We start from the raw sequence: 10,259 nt of genomic DNA on the forward strand, positions 1-10,259 counted from the left end.
ATACCCCATTGCCTGTATGTTTTATTTCCCAGTTGCATGTGAAGACAATTTTTTTAACATTTGTTTTTAAAACTTTGGGTTCCAAATTTTCTCCCTCCCTCCCTCCCCACCCACTGTCATTAATAAGGCAAGCAACTGGATACAGGTTATGCTTGTGTAGTCATGCAAAACACTTCCATAGTAGTCATGCTGTGGAAAACTAACTATATTTCCCTTCATCCTATCCCACTACCCATTTATTCTATTCTCTCTTTTGACCCTGTTCCTCCTTAGAAGTGTTTACTTCTGATTACACCCTCTTCCTATCTGCCCTCCCTTCTATTATCTCCCCCCCTCCTCTTATCCATTTCCCCCATATTTTCCTGTAGGGTAAGATAGCTTTCCATACCCAATTCTGTGCGTACGTTATTCCCTCCTTAAGCCAAATCCAAGGAGAATAAGATTCACTCATTCCCTCTCACCTTCCCCCACTTCCTGTCCATTGTAAAAGCCTTTTCTTATCTATGTGAGATAATTTACCTCATTCTACCTCTCCTTTCTCCTTCTTCCAATATAATCCTCTCTCACCCTTAATTTTATTCTCCAGATATCACCCCTTCATCTTCACCCTATGCTCTGTGCCCTCTATCTATCAATCAATCTATAAATATTATTTTTTCCCCTCCAAATACCCTAATGCTGACAAAGGTCTCATGAGTTACAAGTATCATCTTTCCATCTAGGAATATAAACAGTTCGATGTTAATAAGTCCCTTATGATTTCTCTTCCCTGTTTACCTCTTCATGTTTCTCTTGAATCTTGTATTTGAAAGTCAAATTTTCTAGTCAGCTCTGGTCTTTTCATCAAGAATGCTTGAAAGTCCTCTATTTCACTGAATATCAAATTTTCCCCTGAAGGATTATACTCAGTTTTGCTGGGTAGGTGATTCTTGGCTGTAATCCTATCTCCTTTGCCATCTGGAATATCATATTCTAAGCCCTCTGGTCCCTTAATGTAGAAGCTGCTAAATCCTGTGTTATCCTGATTGTGTTTCCACAATACTTGAATTGTTTCTTTCTGGATACTTGCAATATTTTTTCCTTGACCTGGGTACTTCAGAATTTGGCTATAATATTCCTAGGAGTTTTCCTTTGGGGATCTCTTTCGGGATATGATTGGAGGATTCTTTCCATTTCTATTTTACCCTCTGGTTCTAGAATATCAGGGCAGTATTCCTTGATAATTTCTTGAAAGATGGTGTCTAGACTCTTTTTTTGATCATGGCTTTCAGATAGTCCAATAATTGTTAAATGATCTCTCCTGAATCTATTGTCCAGGTCAATTGTTTTTCTGATGAGATATTTCACATTCTATTCTACTTTTTCATTCTTGTAGTTTTGTTTTACAGTATCTTGATTTCTCTCAAAAAGTCACTAGCTTTCAATTGCTCTATTATAATTTTTTTTGTTTTCTTAATTTTTTAAATTTTTAAATTTTTAATTTTTTCCTTTTTTAATATAAATTTATTTATTTTTCATTTTCCATATTTATTTCCACAAGATTTTGAGTTCCAAATTTTCACCCCATCTGCCTCCTCCCCCCAACCCCAAAACGGCATGCATTCTGAATATCCCTTCCCCTAGTCTGTGCTATCCCTCTATCTCTCCCCCCCTTCTCTTATCCCCTTCCCCATCTATTTTCCTGTAGGGTAGGATAGACTTCTGTATCCATTTCCTGTATTTCTTATTTCCCAGTAGCATATGAAAACATTTTTTTTAAACATGTGTTTTTAAAACTTTAGGTTTCAAATTTTCTCTCTTCTTTCCTCCCCACCCACCCTAGGCAATCAACTCAATATAGGTTGTACATGTGCAGTTATGCAAAACACTTCCATAGTAGACATGTTGTTACTAGCTTTCAATTGCTCTATTCTAATTTTTAAGGAAGTATTTTCTTCAGTAATCTTTTGGACTTCCTTTTCCATTTGGCCAATTTTGCTTTTTAGGGCCTTTTTCTCCTCATTGGCTTTTTGGACCTCTTTTGCCATTTGGGTTAGGCTGTTTTTTAAGGTGTTATTTTCTTCAGTATTTTTTTGGGTCTCCTTTAGCAAGCTGTTGACTTGTTTTTCATGATTTTCTTGCATCACTCTCATTTCTCTTCCCAGTTTTTCCTCTATTTCTCTTACTTGCTTCTCAAAATCCCTTTTGAGCTCTTCCAAGGCCTGGGACTGATTCATATTTTTCTTGGAGTTCTTTGGATGTAGGAGCTTTGACTTTGTTGTCTTCTTCTGGTTGTATATTTTGATCTTCTTTTTCACCAAAGTAAGATAGTATAGTCTGACTCTTGTTGTGCTGCTTGCTCATGATCCTGGCCAATTACTTGAGTTTTAAACTCTTTGTTAAGGTAAGAGTCTGCTTCCAATGTGGAGAATGTACTATCCCTAGCTTTGGGGGTTTGTATAGCTGTTTTCAGAGATACTTGTAGGGACCTGTAAATTTTCAGTTCTTCCAAGGTGGTATGATAAGGGGCGAGGTGTTTAATCCTTTCCTAGCCTGTCCTCTGATGTATTAGTGACCACAGGTACTTCTTTCTGTCCTGTAACTGTGAGGAGGGGTTTGTCTCTACAGCCACTACAATCTCCACCTCGCCAGTGCTCCTTCTCACCCCAGCACCGCTCCCCAGAACTGTGACCCAGATCTAAGCACAGGCAAAGCAAGAGATTCCTGCCTCAGCACTGGCAAAGAGATCCCTGCAATCCCTCTCTGATCAGCCACTGGATTCCCCCTCAGTCTGTGGGCTGGAAGCTCAGGAGGCAGCCATCCCCCCAGGGCCATGCTCCTTGGGGAATGGAGCTGAGGCCCCACATTCCTCTCTCAGCACCATAGAAATGACTTTTCCCACTGACCTTTTAAGTTGTCTTTGGCATTTGTGGATTGAGGAGTCTTGAAACTACCACAGCTGCCCGAGATTCAGTCCTCCAAGGCCTGCTCCAGGTTGTCTGTGGCCTGCGCACCCAAGCTGAACTGTGTTTGTCTCCCAGACTGGTGTGATATACCTTTCTGTTCAATCATCCAGGTTGTCTTGGGCTGGAAATTTGTCTTACTCTTTCTTTTAGTGGGTTCTTCTGCTTTAAAATTTGTTTAGAGCCATTTTTTTTACAGGTATTTGGATGGGTTTGGGGGGAGAGCTCAAGTAAGTCACTGCTTTCACTCTGCCATCTTAGCTCCGCCCCCAATATGGACCCATTCTAATTTTTAAGGAAGTATTTTCTTCAGTGAGCTTTTGGACTTTTCCATTTGGATAATTCTGCTTTTGAAGGCATTCTTCTATTCCTTGGCTTTTGGGATTTCTTTTGCCATTTGGTTAGGCTTTTTTTTAAGGTGATATTTTCTTCAATATTTTTGGGTTCTCCTTTAGCAAGCTATTGACTAATTTTTCATTATTTTCTTGCATTACTCTAATTTCTCTTCCCAGTTTTTCCTCTATTTCTCTTACTTGCCTCTCAAAATCCTTTTTGAGCTCTTTCATGGCATGGTAATGATTCGTAATTTTCTTGGAGGGTTTGGTTGTAGGAGCTTTGACTTTGTTGTCTTCTTCTGGTTGTAGGTTTTGATCTTCTTCATCACCAAAGAAAGATTCTATGATCTGACTCTTCTTTTTGCTCAGTTTGCTCATGATCCCAGCCAATTACTTGAATTTTAAACTCTGTTAAGGTAGGAGTCTGCTTCCAGTGTGGAGAATGTACTGTCCTAAGCTTTGGGGATTTTGTGCAGCTGTTTTCAGAGATACTTTTAGGCACCTGTAAGTTTTCAGTTCTTCCAAGGTGGTATGATGAAGGGCAAGGCATTTAATCTTTTCCTGGACTGTGCTCTGGTCTATGAGTGCCCACAAGCACTCTTTTCTACCCTGGAACTGTAAGGAGAAATATCTCTTCACTGACATTATGAGCTTTACCACACCAGCGCTCCTCCTTGCCCCAGCACCACCACCCAAAACTGTAACCCATATCCAAGCATAGGCAAAACAAGAGAATCCTGCCTCAGTACCAGGAAAGAGATTTTTGCAATCTCCCTCTGATCAACCACCTGATTCCCCCTCAGTCTGTGGGCTAGAAGCTCTGGAAGCAGCCACCATCCCAGGGCTCCATCAAGACTGGGGCCAGGACTGAGCTTCTCTCTCTCCATGGTCACATACTTCTTCTACCAACCTTCTAAGTTGTCTTTGGCATTCGTGGGTTAAGAAGTCTGAAAACTGGCACAGCTATGTGGTGCAGTGGATAGAGCACCAGCCCTGGAGTCAAGAGGACCTGACACATAACAGGAGGCCTAGGACACATAACACTCACTAGCTGTGTGATGCTTGGCAAGTCACTTAACCCCATTGCCTAGCAAAAAACAAAAAGAAGAAGAAGAAGAAGAAGAAGAAGAAGAAGAAGAAGAAGAAGAAGAAGAAGAAGAAGAAGAAGAAGAAGAAGAAGAAGAAGAAGAAGAAGAAGGAGAAGAAGAAGAAGGAGGAGAAGAAGAAGAAGGAGAAGTCTGGAAACTGCCACAGCTGCCTATGATTCAGCTGTCTGAGGCCTCCTCCAGGTTCACTGAGGCCTGGTCTTTGAATGTTTCTCTCCCAGTCCAGTGCGATAGACTTTTCTGACCAACCATCCAGGTTGTCTTGGTCTGGAAATTTGTTTCACTCTGTCTTTTTGTGGGTTCTGCTGCTCTAGAATTTGTTTAGAGCCATTTTTTACAGGTATTTGGAGGGGTTTGGGGGAAAGCTTAAGCAAGTCACTGCTTTTACTCTGACATCGTGGCACAGCCCCCATACAATACTTTTCACAGAAAATGTCAGATCTAAATTAATGGGGAAATGTTAATTGCTTATGGGTAGGCCAAGCCAATATAATAAAATGACAATTCTACTTTAATTAATTTACTGATTCAGAGCTCTCCCAATTAAACTACCAAAATTATTTTATACAGCTACAAAAAATAACAAAATTCATCTGGAAAAACAAAAGATCAAGAATATCAAGGGAATCAATGAAAAAATAGTGAAGGTGGCCTAGCAGTACCAGACCTCAAACTGTATTACAAAGTTGGTAATCATCAAAAGAATCTGGTATTGACTAAGAAATAGAAAGGTGGTTTCATATAATAGATTAGGTATACAACACATAGTAATAAATGGTCATAGTATTCTAGTGTTTGATAAATGTTAAAATCCAAGCTTTGTGGACAAGAACTCACTAGCCGACAAAAATTACTGTGAAACCTGAAAACTTGGCAGAAACTAGGTATAGGCCAAAAATTCATACTATGTACCATGATAAGGGTATAATATGGGTACATGATTTAGATATAAAAGATAATATCATAAGTGAGTTAGGAGAGCATGGAACATTTTAGCTGTCAGATACATGGATAAAGGAAGAATGAATAAATAATGAATACGGAAGATTATAGGATATAAATTTATAATTTTGTTTACATTAAATTGAAAATGTTTGCACAAACAAAGGAAACAAGAAACTGCAAAAAAAATTTAGCAAAAGTTTCTCTGATAAAGGTTGCATTTCTCAAAAATATAGATAACTGACTAAATTTTATGAGAATTCAAGTTATTCCACAACTGATAAATAGTCAAAGGATATGAACAGGGAGTTTTCAGAAATGAAATCAAAGCTATCTATAGTTCTATGAAAAAAATGCTTAGAAAAATTAAATTAAAACAACTCTGAAGTATCACCTCACAACTATTAGATTAATTAATATGACTTACAAAGAAAATAACAAATGTTCGACAGGATATGGGAAAATTGTTATACTAATGTATTGTTGGTAGAATTGTGAAATGACTGAACTATTCTAGAGAACATTTTGGAACTAAGCCCAAAGGGTTTGTGCATACTCTTTGTCCCAACATTACCACTAGTAGATCTATATCCCACAGAGATTTTTAAAAAAAAAGGAAATGGACCTTTATGTAAATATGTATATACATACATACATATCAGCTCTTTTGTGGCAGCAAAGAATTGAAAATTGAGATGTCCATCATTAGGGGAACAGCTAAACTAGTCGTGGCCTGTGATTGTGATGAAATATTGTTGTTCTATGAGGAATGATGAGCAGGATGCTCTCAGAAAAAACCTGAAAAGACCTACATGAATTGATGCAAAGTGAAGTGAATAGAATGAGAAGAACATTGTACACAGTAACAGCAATATTGTACAATTATCAACTGTGAATGTCTTAGCTGTTCTCAACAATGTAAAGACCCAAGACAGTTATGGAGGACTTATGATGAAATAGCCCATCCAGCTCCAGAGAAAGAACTGTTGGAGTTTGAGTGCAGATTAAAGCATACTTTTTTTTTTACTTTATTTTTTGAATGTTTCCTTTTTCGACATAGCTAGTATGGAAATATATTTAGCATGATTGCTCATGTATAACCTATATCAAATTGTTTGCCTTCTCAAGCAGGTGGAAATTGAGGGAGAAGATTAGAAACTCAAATTTTTTTTAAAAAATTGCTAAAAATGTTTTATATGTAGCTGAGAAACATGAAATGTTAAAAAATCAAAAAAGAAAAATCCTGGTGCAAAAAAAAAATTGAACACATTAGCTTCAGAGACTACAAGAGTTTTGACAGCAAACTGGGGTTTCAAGATAGGCCTTACACATAAGGAATATAATATGATGTGAAAAACAATGGGGATGTAGTGCAAATAAAAGTAATTCCACTATTCATTCATTGCATTCTTCCTTAGGGTTCCTCTGTATAAATACATCCACTATGGATTACATATTGAGTCTTGAACATCATAGGATGAATGAATTCAATTCACTGTCCTGTCCTCCTCTCAGGAAACATGCGCCGTTACAATATTTGACACGTGAATGGACAATGGTCACTAAAAAGAAAGAAATAGTTAGAGGTGGGGGAACATTTGAGACCAGTTGACTGTGTTATATTTTTACCTTGAGTCTGCTAAATAAAGTCAGAGCAACTGTTACACAGAGTGAATAATCAATATCAAAATCACATGACTTACCTGAGCCTTTTTTCTCACTTTATATATCTGGTTGCTTGGACTATTATAAAGCTAGGTAAGCAAACCTTCCCTACTATGAATCATTTAGACACATAGAAAGAAAAGTGGAGGGAAATGTGTGGAAATATCTTTTCCATGATTTCTAAGTATGAAAAATAATGATAAATGTGTTTATTTATACAAAGTATGCGCACACACACACACACACACACACACACACACACACACACTTCAGAGCAGTTCAAAGTAATTTGTTCCTCACAAGTGTCTTTCGAATTCACCCTTTTGGGTATTTTACCCTCTATATAGAGATTGAACAATAGTGAGTATATTTGTAAACATCCATTTTTCATATTGAGTCTGGCCAAAATCCCCTGGTGAACAAAATCCATGACATTAGATTGTATGTGGAATTTTTTTTTCCTCATTACTAGTGTTATATGTGGTGTGTGTGTAGAGGGGGAGCAACTTATGGCTCTCTGCTGAAAAGATAAGGTTTCATTTAAATACCAAGTAAATGGAAAACAGTTTCTCCCTCAAACTTTTGGGAAGATAGGAAGAGTTCTATATGTTTACTGTTTTTCTTTCTGCCCCCACCCTAGCCAGGACAGCATGTTCAAAATTTATAGAGAATTCTCTGCTAGATTGGGAAGGTTTCTTTCATGAGCTTCTGACATGCAATAATAGTCACAGTAATCAGAATTTTTAAATATCTTAAAGAACCCCATAAACTTAAATGCTCTTGTTTCAAAGATGTTATTGTCTTTCACAAAATTCCAGAATGTTAACATAAACTTGACGATCAAAGGTAAAATGAAATTTACTATTTTGTATAAAGGAAATGCAAATAGTTTTAATATATGATTGTACACAGTTTGGATTTAAATAAGATATAGCTGAGTGAGAGAGTCAGAGCAACTTCTGGTTTCCAAAAATTTCTTAAATCCAAGATGCACGTCCTAAAGGTGTGAGTGGTATTCACTCTTCTGCCTCTTTTACTTTTTGTCTCATAGTCCAGGCATGCCTGATCTATTTATAATTATCACAATTAACAGGGTTAACAGTACAGGAATAGTGGCTACTGTTGCTAGGAAGGGCAAGGAAGCAAAATAATGATGGTGAGAGACTAGAAAGATTATTAGAAATTGATTTTTTTTTCATAGAGATTGTTTTTTACAAAGACTATTAGAAAATTAAGAGTTATTAATTGTATTATTAATTATATTTGGACTACTAGCAAATTAAGTGTCTCATGTAATATAAAATATTAATGCCTAAAATATGTTGTATTTTATTTTAATAAGATAAGTATGCTTTAAGTTTATGGATTTTTAGAACACGGTCTATGGATTGAATCTTCTAAATAACCTTGCAGAATTGTTAGTACATGAAGAATCTTACGTCTGCCGTTTGGGATTCATATTACTAGATTGTGTTCTTAATAGCTCGTGTAAAAAAGTAATTAGTCTTCCATTCTTAGGGTTCTTGTGACTAAAGGCCCAGAGATTTTGTTTTTATTTACAGCGGTTTTGCATTTCAAAAAAAATAACCTTTATTAAAATATTAGCACAAGGTTTATTATAAGCATATTCTATTTTTAACAAAGTATATAGTAAAAGATACAAAATTAAAACAAATATTTAAAGAAAATGAGCTGTGCAGACATATTAAGCATGTTATAGTGGAGAATGTGTTTGACCTGGAGTCAGGAAGACCTGGGTTTGAATATTGCTTAAGATATTTATTAAATTTGTGGCCCTAGGCAAATCATTTAACCTCTCTTGGCCTTAGTTTCTTTGCCTGCATAATAAAAGGTTTGGGCTCAATGACTTCTAAGTTCTTTCCAACTCAAAATCTATGATCCTGAGAGATCTTCCTGATACTTTTTTCTCAATATTGTTTTATAATTTGTATTCACATTAATATAATTTGTACTGCAAATCCTGTTTAAGTTCAAACCTGTGGAATTTTACTACAAAGGGTAATTTTACGAATGAGCTTATTAAATTTTACATTAAAACAAGCATTCTCTTTCAAAGTGCTACCATTTGTCAGTTAGATTTTTTAAAAAATATTTTATAAATAAACTTTTATCATTACTTTTCATATTTAGAAATGACTTTAAAATGTTTCTACATATTATCCTCTACTTTTCCTACTATATTTCCATTACTTTTAAAATGGTACTCTGCCTAGGCCAGGGTTGGGGAGACCACTGTTATTCCTTTACTTCTAGGTGAAAATTCTTATTTTGAGCAGATCTTAGAATTCATGAGGACTGGAGAAAACATCTACTGTAGGTGTGGAATTTCTTTTCTATCTCACAAGTGACAAATTTTTGTCCTTTGAGGTCATTTAAAGCCAAGTTTCATAGACTCATCACCACTTATGTCTAGAAGGGTTGTAAGCAATCATCTTACCCAATTTAGTCTCTTCATTCACAGATGATAAGTCAGAGGCTACAGAGTTTGTGAATTATCTGGGATCAGTAGACAGTAAGTAGTAGAACCAAGATTAAAATCCAAGTTCTCTGATTCCAAATGCTGTCTTTTGGGGAAAGTTATGTATTTAAGCTGTATGATAGAATTTTAGTTTAAACCCAAAGTATGTCAAGGCAATGAGACTGATGATATTTTTGCTCAGTTCATAACTTGACATAATAATGCAGTTCCCAAAAAGCTCCCTGACATATTTTGAATAATGAATGAAGGCATGAGCAATTCAATAAAATAAAAATTTCTATTAAGTACTTACTATATGTCAAGCACTGGTCTAAACTTTGGCTATACAAATTGAAAAGTCAAGCTAGTCCCTTCACTCAAGATTATATTCTTTTTTTTTAAGAAAATTTTATTTGATAACTCATTTTTAAGCACCTCAATTTCTCCCAGTATCCCTCTTCCATTCCCCTTCCTAAGAGCCATACCATATAAAAATGAATATTTTGGGGGTAGGCTAAGTAATAGGAGGGCAAGATAGCAGGTATAAGCAAAGTAGAGGAGTCAGAAGGGCTGGAAAATAACAGATATACACAAACATAAAAAAAGACACCCCAAAGATCAGGAATAGAATTGGTTAGAGAAAGTATATGTCTATATATGTATGTACATACATGTGTATATATGTGTATCTATATACAAATATAAATATATCCACACTTAATTATAGTCTCTTTTTGGGGGGAAAGGAAGGGAGGGAAAGAACAAACTACAAAGGGTACTGCAGAGAACA

The sequence above is a fragment of the Phascolarctos cinereus genome, unplaced genomic scaffold (assembly GCF_003287225.1).
Source record: "Phascolarctos cinereus isolate Bilbo 61053 unplaced genomic scaffold, phaCin_HiC Scaffold_5;HRSCAF=322, whole genome shotgun sequence".
Classification (NCBI taxonomy): domain Eukaryota; kingdom Metazoa; phylum Chordata; class Mammalia; order Diprotodontia; family Phascolarctidae; genus Phascolarctos; species Phascolarctos cinereus.